Here is a 13,572-nt window from a genome sequence, read left to right as displayed (position 1 = left end):
CAGGAGAGAGTGTGAGGATAAGGAAACCCCACCATGTTCCCAAAGGACATCCCAGATTTACCCCTCCTGTAACAGTAACAAAAGCCAAAGGCTTGAATGCCTTCTTGCTGAGTGATGGAAAGAGTTGGAATGCCACTCATCTAGCACGCTGTCGCCCAGTGACTGAAAAGAACGCTGACACTGTGTAAAAGTAAGTAAAGTGTAAAGTGAGCTTGTTAGTCCCCATAGGGAAATAATTCCTCTGCATTTAACCCATTCACCCAGTGAAGCAGTGGGCAGCCACCAGTGCAGCGCCTGGGGAGCAGTGTGTAGGGACGGTACCTTGCTCAGGGGTACCTCAGGGTAGCCGTTCAGTGGAGTCGAACCCCCGACCTTCCGATCATGGGGCCACCACTCTACCTACTGAGCTGCTAGGCTGCACCACACTCAGACTGGCTCACCTACTGCCAGAAGACTGCCACGCGTCAAGTACAAGCCTCGCTGGCACAAAGACTATATTGTAGCATAATAGGTTGCTTGAAAAAGAACATTAGAGAAATGTTATTACTTGTTCTATCTTGAGTTTAAAAAGAACTGATTTTCTGCCACCAATGCACTAAGAAAAAATTGTCATGGAAAAACTGGAATAATAATTTCTTTTCATTTTACGTAGGAGTGCAATATAGTTTCAGGCTTATTAAACTTTGCTAGTTGTAGTATTCTGATGGTATAACTATTGCGACATTTAAGTTCACAAGTGTATGTGTGACTTGCTAAACAGTGAATTACTTTATTTCTGTACTACGCTATTTGGTGAACTCTTTTCATAAAGAGAGAGGAGATGTTGTCCTGTAATGATCGTACCATATTGCACCACTAGAGGGTGGTGTCGTGAAATAAGAGTAAAGTGGAGTTGGAAAAGTTTTAGAGTTAGAGTATAGTTAGATGGCTAACTGATAACTTGTTGTGTCTCCCTGTTACCTCTACGATGTAAAGTCTGTGCTGAATTCATTAAAGAGCACTGTTCCTTTATGAGGACTGGTTTATTACCGGCCGCTACTACACTGTTCTTTAAGGATGTCTGCATTTCACACAACTGTCTAATAGGATAAAATAATTGACATTGTATACCCAAAGGTCAAGTCTGGATAAACGTGTATATGATCTCCAACTTGAGTGCAAAGCCAAGGCATATAATTGTGGTGTGTTGCTCTAATTTGTTTCCTCTCTGTGCAGGGGGATGACTGAAGGGATCACCTTGCTAATCCTTGCTGTCCAAACTGGCCTCATTGAGCTGCAGGTCATCCACAGAGCCTTCCTCCTCTCTATCATCCTCTTTATTGTTGTTGCTTCCATCCTGCAGTCCATGCTGGAGATAGCTGAGTCCTAGCCCTGGGAGCATGTAGAGGCAATTAAGATAATATACCAAAGACTTTTTTCATGTGTTTATTTTTAAGAAAACTCTGTGTCCCACTGTTTGTTTTATTTTTTACTGATCATAAACAACTATTAATAACTATGGGCAGTTAGTTAATTATCACAGAATTCATTATCTATGGTCATCAGTACAACTCATGCTAACATCATAAGTTAAGTAATACTACGGTGTACTGTCCTTCTTTCTTCATTCTTAAACAGGCAGTTTGTCTTTTTGACATCAATAAATGTAATCTGACTGAATGTGTGTTTGCAAAGCCTGTTATCAACCTGACTGCTTTCTCATACGCTGGTTTTGCTGCCCGTCCCGTAGGAGTTTGTGGAAGCACTTCCGTGCAGTTTCTCTCTGTCCCTTCCTGCTGATCTTTCCAGCGTACATGGCTTTTATGATCTGCCAGTTCTTCCACACGGACTTCTGGCTTCTCATCATCATCTCCTCCTCAATCCTCACCTCTCTCCAGGTAACACACAACCGCATCGCAGTGTGCAAAAACATTAAATTAAATAGTTTAAACTTGCTCTACCCAAACAGTTCAGGCCAATAATAATTAAACATGTATATTTGCTTGTTTTTTAATTCCATAATAACTCTGAAACACTCTACCGCCAGGTGCTTGGCACTCTGTTGACCTGTTGTTCTCTTCATGGTGGAGGAGTTTCATAAAGCTCCAGTGGAGAACATGGATGAAGTCATATATTGTGTAAATGGGACCTACAGATTGCTGGAGTTTCTGGTATGTGTCACACACACGTACAGCAACTCTTTGCTAAGTTCTGACTGTAAACCAACACTGTCATGTAATGCATCAGCACTGTCTCTGCCTCACTGTCAGTGATTTGTTACCTCACCAGGTTGCGGTGTGCTGTGGTGCATCAGAGAGTGTATTTGGCGAGTGGAGTATGATGGGAAGCACCATCATCTTGGTCCACTCATACTATAACGTCTGGCTCAGAGCCGAGCTGGGCTGGCAGAGCTTCCTGCTCAGGAGAGATGCTGTAAACAAGATAAAAAGCCTCCCCACAGCTAGCAATACACAGCTGGAGCAGTATAACGACATCTGTGCTATACCTTGTGTGTCACCTCTGACACCAAGAACTGCAGCAAGCGTTTGGTGCTAGAGGTCACATTTTGAGTTTGTGAAGATATTTAAGGTAGACACACGTAATTAGCAGCAGCTGTGTTGTTGATCGGGAGGAAGCAAACAGTTTGTGACCGCTGCGCTGCTGTTAAATCCTAGAAATAAAGAATCTGAAGGACAAGATGAGTAAGGCTGGAGTTATTGGACTGTATCAAGTTTAATAAATTCATGCATACCAGTGACATTGCGTCACCCCTGCCAACGAACACCCCAGTGGTTTCAAGCCTGGGCTTAGCCTCTACAGGAGAGGTTTCAGCCATGTGTGTCCATCACAAGCCCACCACCATGATCTCAGGCCTTGAGGCAACAATCATGAAAACTAATCTTAACTGAGAGTGTTGGATGTCCTCATTGTTGCAGAGCACATGGACAGCATACTCACCTGGTTCTGTGGGCCAGCAGCACATGTCACACCATTCATCACCCTTGTCATCACATTCAATCTTGGTCTGAGAGAAACCTGAAGACAGAAACGTTCAATGATAAAAACACACAGTGGAATAAAATTGTGAGAAGTCATCAGTTGATGCAGTTTAATAAGGACACTTGTTGTTCTGTGCAGTCTCACCTGGAGCTTGCGCTTCTAGTTCATGCCATCATCACCAAAGATTCTTCAATTAATAGTTTAAAGATGTCCATGAATGCACTGCTAACTGCTCTTCACCCTGATAAAAATCAACATGCATTTAGAATAAGAAACACTTTTACAAAACCAAAAGCTTCACTGTACTTAGTGATTTATATGTCTAAGAAACAGGTTCAGTTTGTAACTGAGAGAGCGGCTCAGTGGTGCTGAATTATATTTCCAATAGAAACACAATTTCATATGTTGTAGTAACAACACACTGCCACAAGATGGCAGCCTAGGCCTACTTTACCATGCTGTTCCAGTCAAAAAGAAAAAGTGACAGAGCCTTGAAAGAGTGACAGAGACACTTTTTATGAACTCATCTGTAATGTGTCACCTTTTCTGTAGAATGAAGAAGTGCTTCCCTTCTTTTAAAGTAAATACAGGCTTACAAAGATCCTCTAAACAAAAAATCCTTGCCTGCAGAGAGCAAATTCTCTTAAATAAATGGGGGTAAGCGTAAGCTGAAGCCATCTGATGTTTATGTTCATGAATATAACACACTGAAACATTTTGTCTTTGTTTTTATTGTTTATTAAAATACTTTTAAATGTCTAGTTTTAGTTTAAGAACCATCTAGTCCAGCAGGTGGCGGTAATGCACCTTAAAGCTCTAACCGCCAAAGAAAAACCCCAAAGAAGAAGAAGCCGCGAAGTTCCCGCTTCATTGCGTTTGTGTTTTAGTTTATTTTTCTTCCTCATCTAAAGTGAAGCACTAAGGTAACTTTGATCTGAGTTCAGTCAATCTTGAATTTAGCTCCTGAGTGAAGTTTTCTGTTGCTCTCCTCGGTCTCTGTTGTCAGTTATTTGTGAACCAGTTGAAAGAAAAAGCCTCTACATCAAGTCAAGCTGCTATAAACTAATTTACAAGAAAATATTAACAAATGCTAATGAAACACAGAGAAGAAAACAGTGTTATTATTAGAAGAAAGCTTTTAAATTAGCTAAGTGTAATCAGAGTTTCTATTATTTTATTAGTCTGTTACTAAGCGCTAGTTAGCATCTCTGTCACTGTGTGGCACCTGCATAGTTTTTGAATGCAGCATGCTATCCAAGCTAGCTAGCTAACGCCAGCCATCATCAATATAAGGTCACTTCCAGCGCCAAAAAATCCAAATATGTTGGCGGTAAAAGTGCTATAATGAAATCAATTTAAAAGAAAGGTAAAAAATAAATGTATTCCAGACTAAAACACAGCTGCCTTTGTCTTATCAGCAAAGTTGTGTCAGCCCACAGGGCATGTGATTGTAAAAACTGGCCTCACTCTGAGAGGCCTGTTGTTAGAATCATTTCAAAGATAATTTGATAAATTCTGATCAGTATTCAGTAAATGAGCCTGATTAACTGTTAGCAAAATAATAATGATAGGCCAGAGATACCAGAGATTCATTTTTAAAACAAATACAGCCTCGAACCCCAAGAGGGGATCTGTGTTTTAAAAGTACTGCAGAGTTTTTAAAATAGAATAGAATAGTCTTTTATTGTCTTTGTACATATTCAACTAAATTGTGGGTGCTCCACACCAACCGTGCATGGAAAACAATATAAATAGTAAGACAGTAAGAATAAATTAGAGGACAGGTTGCAGAATGCTTGAAAGTAGTGCAATGGACTTGATATAAGTAGAGAATCGGAGTGTGACTGAGTGATGAGGGTTACTCAGATCATGGCTCAGATTTCTACACCCACTCAGATAGGATAATCTTCCACGGCACACCTGATCAGTTCTCACGGCACACGTATATATGCCGCGGCACAGTGGTTGGGAAACACTGTACTCGTTTATGCAGGTCCATCGATTGTTCTGTTTTTGTTCTTTGCCAGGGCTTTTTTTAAAGAGGAATTGCTCTCCTGGTACTGGTGTGCCATACTGCTGAATTTGGTATCGGTGCTCAAACCTTTTGTGTATGTTTTAAACAAGTTGCTCACCCAGGGAAGCTAAAATTTGTTGTTTGTGCTCTCAGATGAACATATGAGACACTTTGACTCTTCAGTGCAGTGTGGAGCCTAACAAAGTTCTGTTTTGTGTCCCAGCTGATCAGCAGGAGGAGAAGAGTCTGACGGAGCAGCAGGGGAACATTTACGCTACTTGGACTCAGCTCAGCCACTGCAGAGAAAACAATGAGTTCGACAAAGAAGGTGACAGATACTAGTGTTAAGAAATACTCCATTAACCCTTTAAGGCCTATTGGAGCAGGAATGCTCCGTTTTGCGTAACAATTTTAAAATCCCGGTAGAACTGCACTTAAGCTAACACAATTATTTTATTTAGGAATAGTTGTACTTACATCTTATGCCATCAGCTTGCCCTAGGTCACGTTTCCTTCCACATATGTATTTGCAGAAATTGCATAAAAAGCACTTGCAGCAAAAAAACATAATATACCAGAAACACGCTTTGCTGTTCATAGCACTTCCTATGTTGGAATAGATGCCAGCGCGAACTATCACATGTCCAACTTTACCTGCCAAAACCTGCCTTCAGCGACACCTATACTGGTGTTTTTAAAAGTCATGTTTGACTTTATTCTTTTCTGTATTGTTTCTGGGATGCTTAGAACTCAAACTGCACTGTTGGTAATAGTTTATTTTGATGCACATGCTGTTTGTTTGCAAATTTGCATTATAATATTTATTTTTGTTTTTCCTCAAAAATGCTCAAAAACAAATTTCCTGTGGTTGGAAACAATGTGCAACTTTTTTAAATTTACAGTTTTGAGGGATACAATTTTCTAACTACAAATATGTGTAAAAAACAAAACAAAAACAATTTAAATTTTTTTGTATTTTATTGCAGTTTTTTTGCACTTTATGTAGTTACTATGGACTTAATGCATAGATATTATTAACATTTGGGATATAATGGTCATATTGATGTATAGCAACTTGAAATGCTCCCCAAAATGGCATTAAGGCAGGGCTCTAGACTAACTTTTTGCCGGTACGCCTAACTTTAAAAAGTTAGGTGTACCAGCACAAAAGTTAGGCGCACACAAATTTTATAATAATTTATATAATATAATGTGTTTTTCTGGATACACTGTGCTTTTTCAGCATTCAAAGATTGATGACACCGTGTCAGAGCACTGGCTATGAATTTCAGAAGGATCAGGCCTTAACTTAACAGAAAAGTTAGCAATAGTTCTTTTCCTATTACAGCTACATCCACTTCTGTCGTGCCTAGGCTGCTCACTAGGGCTGGGTATCATCACTGATTTCTATAATCCATTCGATTCCGGTTTTCAAAGTCCCGATTCGATTCAAATTAGCCTCAGACAGTCAGAAATATTATAATTCTGATCATTTATCAGTACTGACTTCTTCAGAATTGTGAACATCACAGCAGATGCCTTTGTGTGAAAGTAACTGAGAATAAAACACAGAAAAACATGAAGGAGATTTTCCTTGTCTGGCTTTTTATAGCAGATAACCTTCAAAATATTCTACAATGTTCTGCATATAAAGTTTAAATTTCTTCAGTATTGAACAACAGAAAAAATAGGCTTGCTTGCCCGATGTCATTTAAGTGAAAAAAAGAATAGAAAAAGACAGCAGCCACAGCGCCGTAAACAGCGGTAGACTGGTGGGTAATAAGCGAATGAATAATACAGAAAACAGAGATTGGAGACGGGAAACTGTTCTTGAAGTACAGAGAGAGAGAGAGAGAGCTAGCTGTGCATGAAGTGTGATTTTAATAGTCGTGGAAGCAAAACAGCAAAATTCATTACGACATTGATCAAATGTGAAGCGCAGTTTGCTGCTTCTTTTGCTGCTGGCTCGGTGAATTTTGGTTGGAGAGAGACAAAACCTGCAGCTCAGAATCAGCGCAAAAAGACGTAATCACAGCGTGGACCGGACGCATCAGGATCGCTAAGCTGAGAAAGCCGAGAAAGACAAAGCTGATTCTGATGCGTTGGCTCTGTGTTTACGTCTTTGTGTGGAGTCCGTGTACCTGCTCTCATTTGCTGTTTGGTTGTTGTTGAAATGGTTTTGTGAGCTTTAATCTGAGAATCTGGCGTTTCTGGCAAAACACAGTTATATTTAAAAGTCGATTCAGGATTTAATGAATTGATATCGCTTTATTCAAGCTACTCACCTCCCACTTCCACCTGCACTTTCAACTGGACCACGGCCAATCAGAGAGGTCCCGCCCCTTACTATCTCTGATTGGTTTAGTCCACGATAGGGGCATAATGTGTGTCTGTTGTTGACCACAGGGAAGGTTGCAGATTTTTTTTTTTTTTTTTTTTTGCTACCCGAACATTTGGTCGCACAGGTGCAAGCAAATATATTTTTTAGTCGCACCACTGAAAAATTTGGTCGCATTTGCGACCAAATTGGTCGCACTCTAGAGCCCTGCATTAAGGGCATGTAAAAATTAGAGATGGACCGATCCGATATCACGTATCGTATCGGTTCGATACTGACGTAAATTACTGGATCTGATATCGGAGAGAAATAAAAAATGTAATCCGATCCATTAAATTTCAAAAAAGCACCTCACAAAACTTGCGACATGGCATAACTCGGCTCATAACCGTAGCACGTCAGAGCAGTGTGCTCATGTGATAGAGCGGCTGTGTGTATTTGTAGCCTCGCTACCAATCCGGCATTTCATCTCCGAGGAAGTTATCCCAGAGAGAAGTAAAGCAAGTGTGTAAGTTCGTCTCTGAATGTTTGTAAAGCATTCCTGCGATGGAACATATATGGAGCGACTGCCTCTTCTCTCCCCCTCCCTCTCCTGCTGCTACTTCAGTCATGAAATCATGATCAGCTGATCGGCTTTTCTGTCGCGAGTCCGTCTCTCTTGTTTGTTTATTGCCCACTTCGCGCCAGAAAGAGGAAACCAGCAGCTGAACAACAGCAGCACGTTTAACCTTGATAAGCTGTTGTTAGAATTTATTTAATATTACTTTCTACACCAGGATCCTTTTCTAGCTGACGGCTGGTAACTGTGCAGGGGCGGATCTAGCAAAGTTTAGCCAGGGTGGCCGATAGGGCATTAACAGGGAAAAGGGGGCACAAAGACATCCTTTTCTTTCTTATTCTCATTTAAAATGTCTAGATTTTAATAAATAATTATCTGAATCTTACACCCAAAGTTTTAATCTGATGTAAAATGTATAGAAGTCCATGACTGTATATAGTAACTAAGCCTAATATACCCTAGTAAGCTTTACTACTTTTTCCTTTGGGAAGGTACCATCTGTGCAGTCTGCAATTCTGTTGAAGAAAGATGTTGAATCTATTTAATTATTCTTGAAAAATAATTGATTTCTGTGAATCTTTTTTCACACTGCATCAAATTAAAGTTGATTATGTTGATTAAGCATCATGAAGTGGAGGGTGGGTGATTCCCTATCTATTTTTTTTTTTTGCTGGGAGTTTTAGAGCCCTATTATTTAGGTTACTTACTCCTTAAAATACCAGAATAGGGAGGATGGAGTAGGATTAAGTGTATTAGATTGATCACTATTACTGAACTATGAAATATTTGGGTGCTGTGTATTTTTTGCATACAGGTATAACAGAATAGCTTTAGTGTTTTGTTTTTTAACTTGAGTATGAACTTATACAAAAACAGCAAGATATTAAAAAAAAAACAGTTCTGTTGATTAAAAAATACGGATTCATATCGGTATCGGCAGATATCCAAATTTATGGTATCGGACATAAAAAAGTGGTATCGTGCCATCTCTAGTAAAAATATAAACATAAGCTCTTGGTTCTATGGTAGGTCTTAAAGGGGTAAAAGATGAAGTACTGATATATATTTTATGCAAAACTAACTGAACCTTGTGCTATATTAATGTAATGTAATATTCATGTAATAATACAATGCCTACATTGTAGAGGGTGACTTTGCCTCTAAAGAGGAAAATGGGCAGGGAAGAGGTTAAAGTGGGATTCAGCAGGATTCAACCCTAAAATCAGCTGTAGTGGCTCAGTGTGGGGAAAAGAGTCACAGCTCACAATCATTTCTATTGAGAGCTCCAGTCGATGTTCTTAATGTACAGGCTGTGATCAGCTGACCTGCTGCTCTCTGTGGATGTACACAACTGAATTCAACCAGATGTCTGCAGATGTTTCATGAGTTGTCCTGGCTGATTTCCATCCTCTACACCAGGGGTGTCAAACTCAACTGCACAGGGAGCAAAACTCAAGGCACACTTTAGGTCGCGGGCCAAACAAGATAAACATTTATTGAACACACTAAAACCATGTTTTTTAAACAGAAATATGAATAAAAACAGACAGGAATTTTATTCCAGAATAAATAAACTTAAAAAATCAACTTTAACTTTAAATGTTTTGATCTTCATAAAAATATATCCTGTCAAAATTATGCAAGTTAGAAATATGAACATGCTGCAAAAACCCCAGAAAAAATAAATGAAAACATACACAAGGTTGGAGCTGCATGTAGACGGAGCTGGGGCATTGCTGCAGGAATGGAACTAATAAACTGTGCAGGCCATTCAGTGTCGTACTTTGCCTTGAGTGTACCATTACACTGCAGCTCCATCTGAATCTGCACAGGTGCAGTTTCCACGTAAAAAAGAAGCTTGAAATTCTCTTTTTGTGCTTCACAGTCACCAAAGCGCCGCGAACTCAGTGCGCTCAGTTTATCAGCAAAGTGCGCCGACTTGGTTCAACATTACTTGGCAACAGGGAAAGTGAGACAGGTTGCACTGGTGCATTTGTGACAGCTTCACTTGAAATACCTTCACTGCATCATACATGCCATGTCCATTGTTAAATCTCCCAATTCTTTTGATCTTTGGGCTGAAGGAAGGACAATACTCGGTGTATAAATGCTCAATCAACAATCTTTTATTCCATACAATTCAACACTTTTGAGCATAAACCATCCGGAGGGGAGATGAGCGCGGGAGGGTGTCCGCCTGATCTCGAAGCGTCTGAGTGTTTCTCACATTCTTATAGCTTCAGCCCCCCTCCACCTAGTCATAAAACCTAAACATTCACATTCTTTCTCTCTTACGGCGCCTAAGTGACGGCCTTGGCTCCCTGTTTTATCTCCTCCTGATGAGATGGGGCAGAAAACCTCTCTGGTATGCTCTGTTCTCTTCTAATCAGACAAATAAGGCCATGACTCTCTGAAAACAGTATTTCTTATACCTCAGCAGTATAATGCATCATAAAACAATATCACTCATTCACAATAAATCAGCAGTCTAATGTAATACAAATCAGTTTAATAACTGTAATAGTTGTCACCTTCTTCAAAGTCAGGAGAATAATGCAAACTAAAACTACATAATAATTTCACTATCTTTAATTAGGGGTATAACGTGGCATAAGATAATATAATAATCTCACACCATGAACTGACAGATTTCCTTGCTGAGCTCAAAAACTCTATTGAGAACTTTTTCCCAACTCAGCCAACGGAACTCTGTATGATAAGGATGTCGCCAAACTCTGAATCATAGAAGGATGAAATTGATGGTGATTTAAACCTTTAAACTCAGATAAAATTTACGGTTTGTGTTACAGTGATCGTTACATGCTCCATTTATAGGACTTTACCACACAGCCTGGTGTATGATGCAGGATTGGATTTCATGTGTTACTGTTTAGGCTCAAATCAATTTGATCTTTGAAGCCCGCAGTGATGAAATAACTCCCCTCAAATGACTTAAACCAAAAGTAACAAGCCTGTGTTGAAAATGTAAGGAGTAGAAAATACAGATTTTTTTTTTTTTTTAATGTAGCGAGTAAAAGTAAAAAAAAACGTCAGGTTACAGTCAGACTCTGACATCATCCTTCACTGAACCAAGCTAGTAACTGTTACATATGATTTATTATTATCGAATAAATTATACAATTATAGAAATATATAATAGGAAACAAACAGGAAATATAAAAAAGTACAGACCTGGTAAACATTTATTACTATTCTGAGTGTGTTAGCATTAATATTTGTGCACAGGCAGGAGGGATGGGCATGATTTTAGAGTGTTTGAACAATGATTAATTATCTTTAACAGCAGGTTGGATGTAATGTGTTACTACTACCAGTAGGTGGGGATAAGAGACCTTTAAGGTGTTTGGTGCCACACTCCACCTTCAGGTTTAAAACTAGTGTTAATGGAGGGAGTTTGAAGCTTCAGTTTGTTTAATGACTGCATTTCACTCACTGCCTCTGTTTGTATCTCTGTCACTGCAGGACCAACATGGACCGAGAAGTCAGCGCTCTCAGGAGGCCGACAAACCTCACAGAAGAAAGAGAGAGAAAAAAAACACCTGTGACGAGTGTGGGAAGGATTTTACCTGGAAGTTTAAACTAAAACAACATCAGCTCATCCACACTGGAGAGAGACCGTTCAGCTGTGACTTGTGTGGAAAGTCGTTTTCCTGGAAGAATTCCCTGAAAACACACCAAGTCGTCCACAGTGGAGTTAAAGCTTACAGCTGTGATCAGTGTGGCAGAGCTTTTATTCACAGTAGCCACTTACAGAGACATCTAGTTACCCACTCTGGAGTTAAGGCATACAGCTGTGACATCTGTGGAAAAACGTTCAGCCAGCTAGGGTACCGAAATATACACCTACGCATTCACACCGGAGAAGATGTGTAATGGTGTGATCAGTGTGGCAAATACTTTACAACAGACACAGAGTTACAACGCCACATGTTTACCCACACTGAGGAGAGACCTTATCAATGTGACCTGTGTGAGAAGACTTTTAAAACTCCACAGTACCTGAGACAACACCAACAGATCCACACCAGAAAGAGACTCTACAAGTGCAGTTACTGTGAGGTTTGTATTTTTATTTTTATCTTGTAAGTTCAGTCTGACTGTTTGGAACAAGTCTGCTCATTAAATTGTGTTAGCATGTTAGCAGTTCTGCACCACCGAAGAGTAGCTCTGAGCCATTATTCAGGTTTTCATTTCATTTAAGTGTAAGTCAGATGTTACTGTAATATTAAATAAGTATTGCTGTAGTATTATGGTGGTAGTATTGTAGTTATTGTAGCCCAGTAAACTGAGTGTGTTAATTGAAACAGTAAAATGTAATTGGACGTCTGCAGAGATGCTCTTTATTTCAGGCGACTTTCAGGATAAAAGTGTTGAAGGACTGACTTACACGGTCTTTGTGTCTTTGTTTAGAAGCAGAGCGACACAGATGGATCCACTTCTCAACCCTGTCATCGCTGTGGTGGTGGGAAAGACTTTCGTTGTGACATCTGTGGAAAAACTTTCAGTCAGCAAGCCGGCCTAAAAATACATCAACGTAAACACACTGGAGACAAACTGAAATACTGCAAAGAATGTGGGAGAAGCTTCCCCACATCAGCTGAGTTAAAACAACATGAACTCTTTCACAGTGGGGTCAAAAAGCACCTCTGTGATCAGTGTGGGTCATCCTTCACCACTGCAAGTCAGCTTAAAACACACAAACGAGTCCACACAGGAGCGAAACCATACAAGTGCAGACACTGTGACAAAAGCTTCTCACAGTCAGGTCATCGTAACGAGCATGAACGTACACACATGGAAGGAAACTACAGCTGTGAGCAGTGTGACAAGAGCTTCAATAATCTCAGTTCATACTCTGCACACAAACGATCCCACGTTACTAATAAACTGTTTCACTGTTACCACTGTGCCAAAACATTCACTTCATCATCTGCTCTGTGCAAACATCAGCGCGATCACGCAGGGCTGAAACCGTTCCCATCACAGGACGACAGCGAATCTGAAGAGAGAGAAACATCCTCTTCTGGTTTCAGAGTCCAACTTAAAACCCTGGAGATCAGGCTCCACAGAGCTCAGGTCGGCTCTCCTTAAGTTTAAGTTAAAGTTCTAATGAGGCTATGAATCAAACTGTTCCTATAGTTCAATGTTAATCTTTATAAATTGTTCTTCTGTTTGTGTTCAGTCGTTACCTTTTTTTTCAGTGGTTGGATTAAAAATCAGTTTCAGTTGAAGTTTTTATTGAATGTATTTTGTTAAATAAAGTTAAAAAAATGTTAAATAAAGAATTGTTTGAACGACAAAGATTTTGAGCCATGATGTCATTTCCTGTATTTCAGAGTAAAGACTGAAGTGACGAATGGAAACATGTTTACAGTCATGGAATAAACACTGATGGGTCATCTGTAGGAAGTTCTATTGCTGACCTGACAGACTCGACCTTGTTTACAAAGAAAGAAAGGAACTGATGACATGTGTCAGCAGAGGCTTTCAGGGTTGTTTAGAGTAGAGCTGATAGTCTTAAAGAGAACACGGGGATTTTGACGATTTAACACAATGATCTGAGAAAAATGTCTGTTTCTCTCATTTTCACCGTATTCTGATCAAATTTCCAACATTCTTTTAACATGACCGGTACCGGTCCGTGAGTCATTTGGTACCGGG

At 39.8% G+C, this 13,572-nt stretch overlaps 1 long non-coding RNA gene across 1 annotated transcript; it reads left to right on the top strand.

Moving 5' to 3' along the window:
* The first annotated feature begins 3,801 nt into the window (after positions 1-3,801).
* On the top strand, positions 3,802-13,204 carry LOC143418934 (uncharacterized). Its single transcript, XR_013098884.1, has 4 exons — positions 3,802-3,902; positions 5,217-5,321; positions 11,374-11,970; positions 12,322-13,204. It is a non-coding gene; the product is annotated as an uncharacterized LOC143418934 (long non-coding RNA).
* Positions 13,205-13,572: the final 368 nt, after the last annotated feature.

This window comes from Maylandia zebra, linkage group LG6 (assembly GCF_041146795.1).
Source record: "Maylandia zebra isolate NMK-2024a linkage group LG6, Mzebra_GT3a, whole genome shotgun sequence".
Lineage (NCBI taxonomy): Eukaryota > Metazoa > Chordata > Actinopteri > Cichliformes > Cichlidae > Maylandia > Maylandia zebra.
The sequence above is the reverse complement of the archived record's forward strand: the minus strand, read 5'-3'. Positions and strand labels throughout refer to the sequence as shown.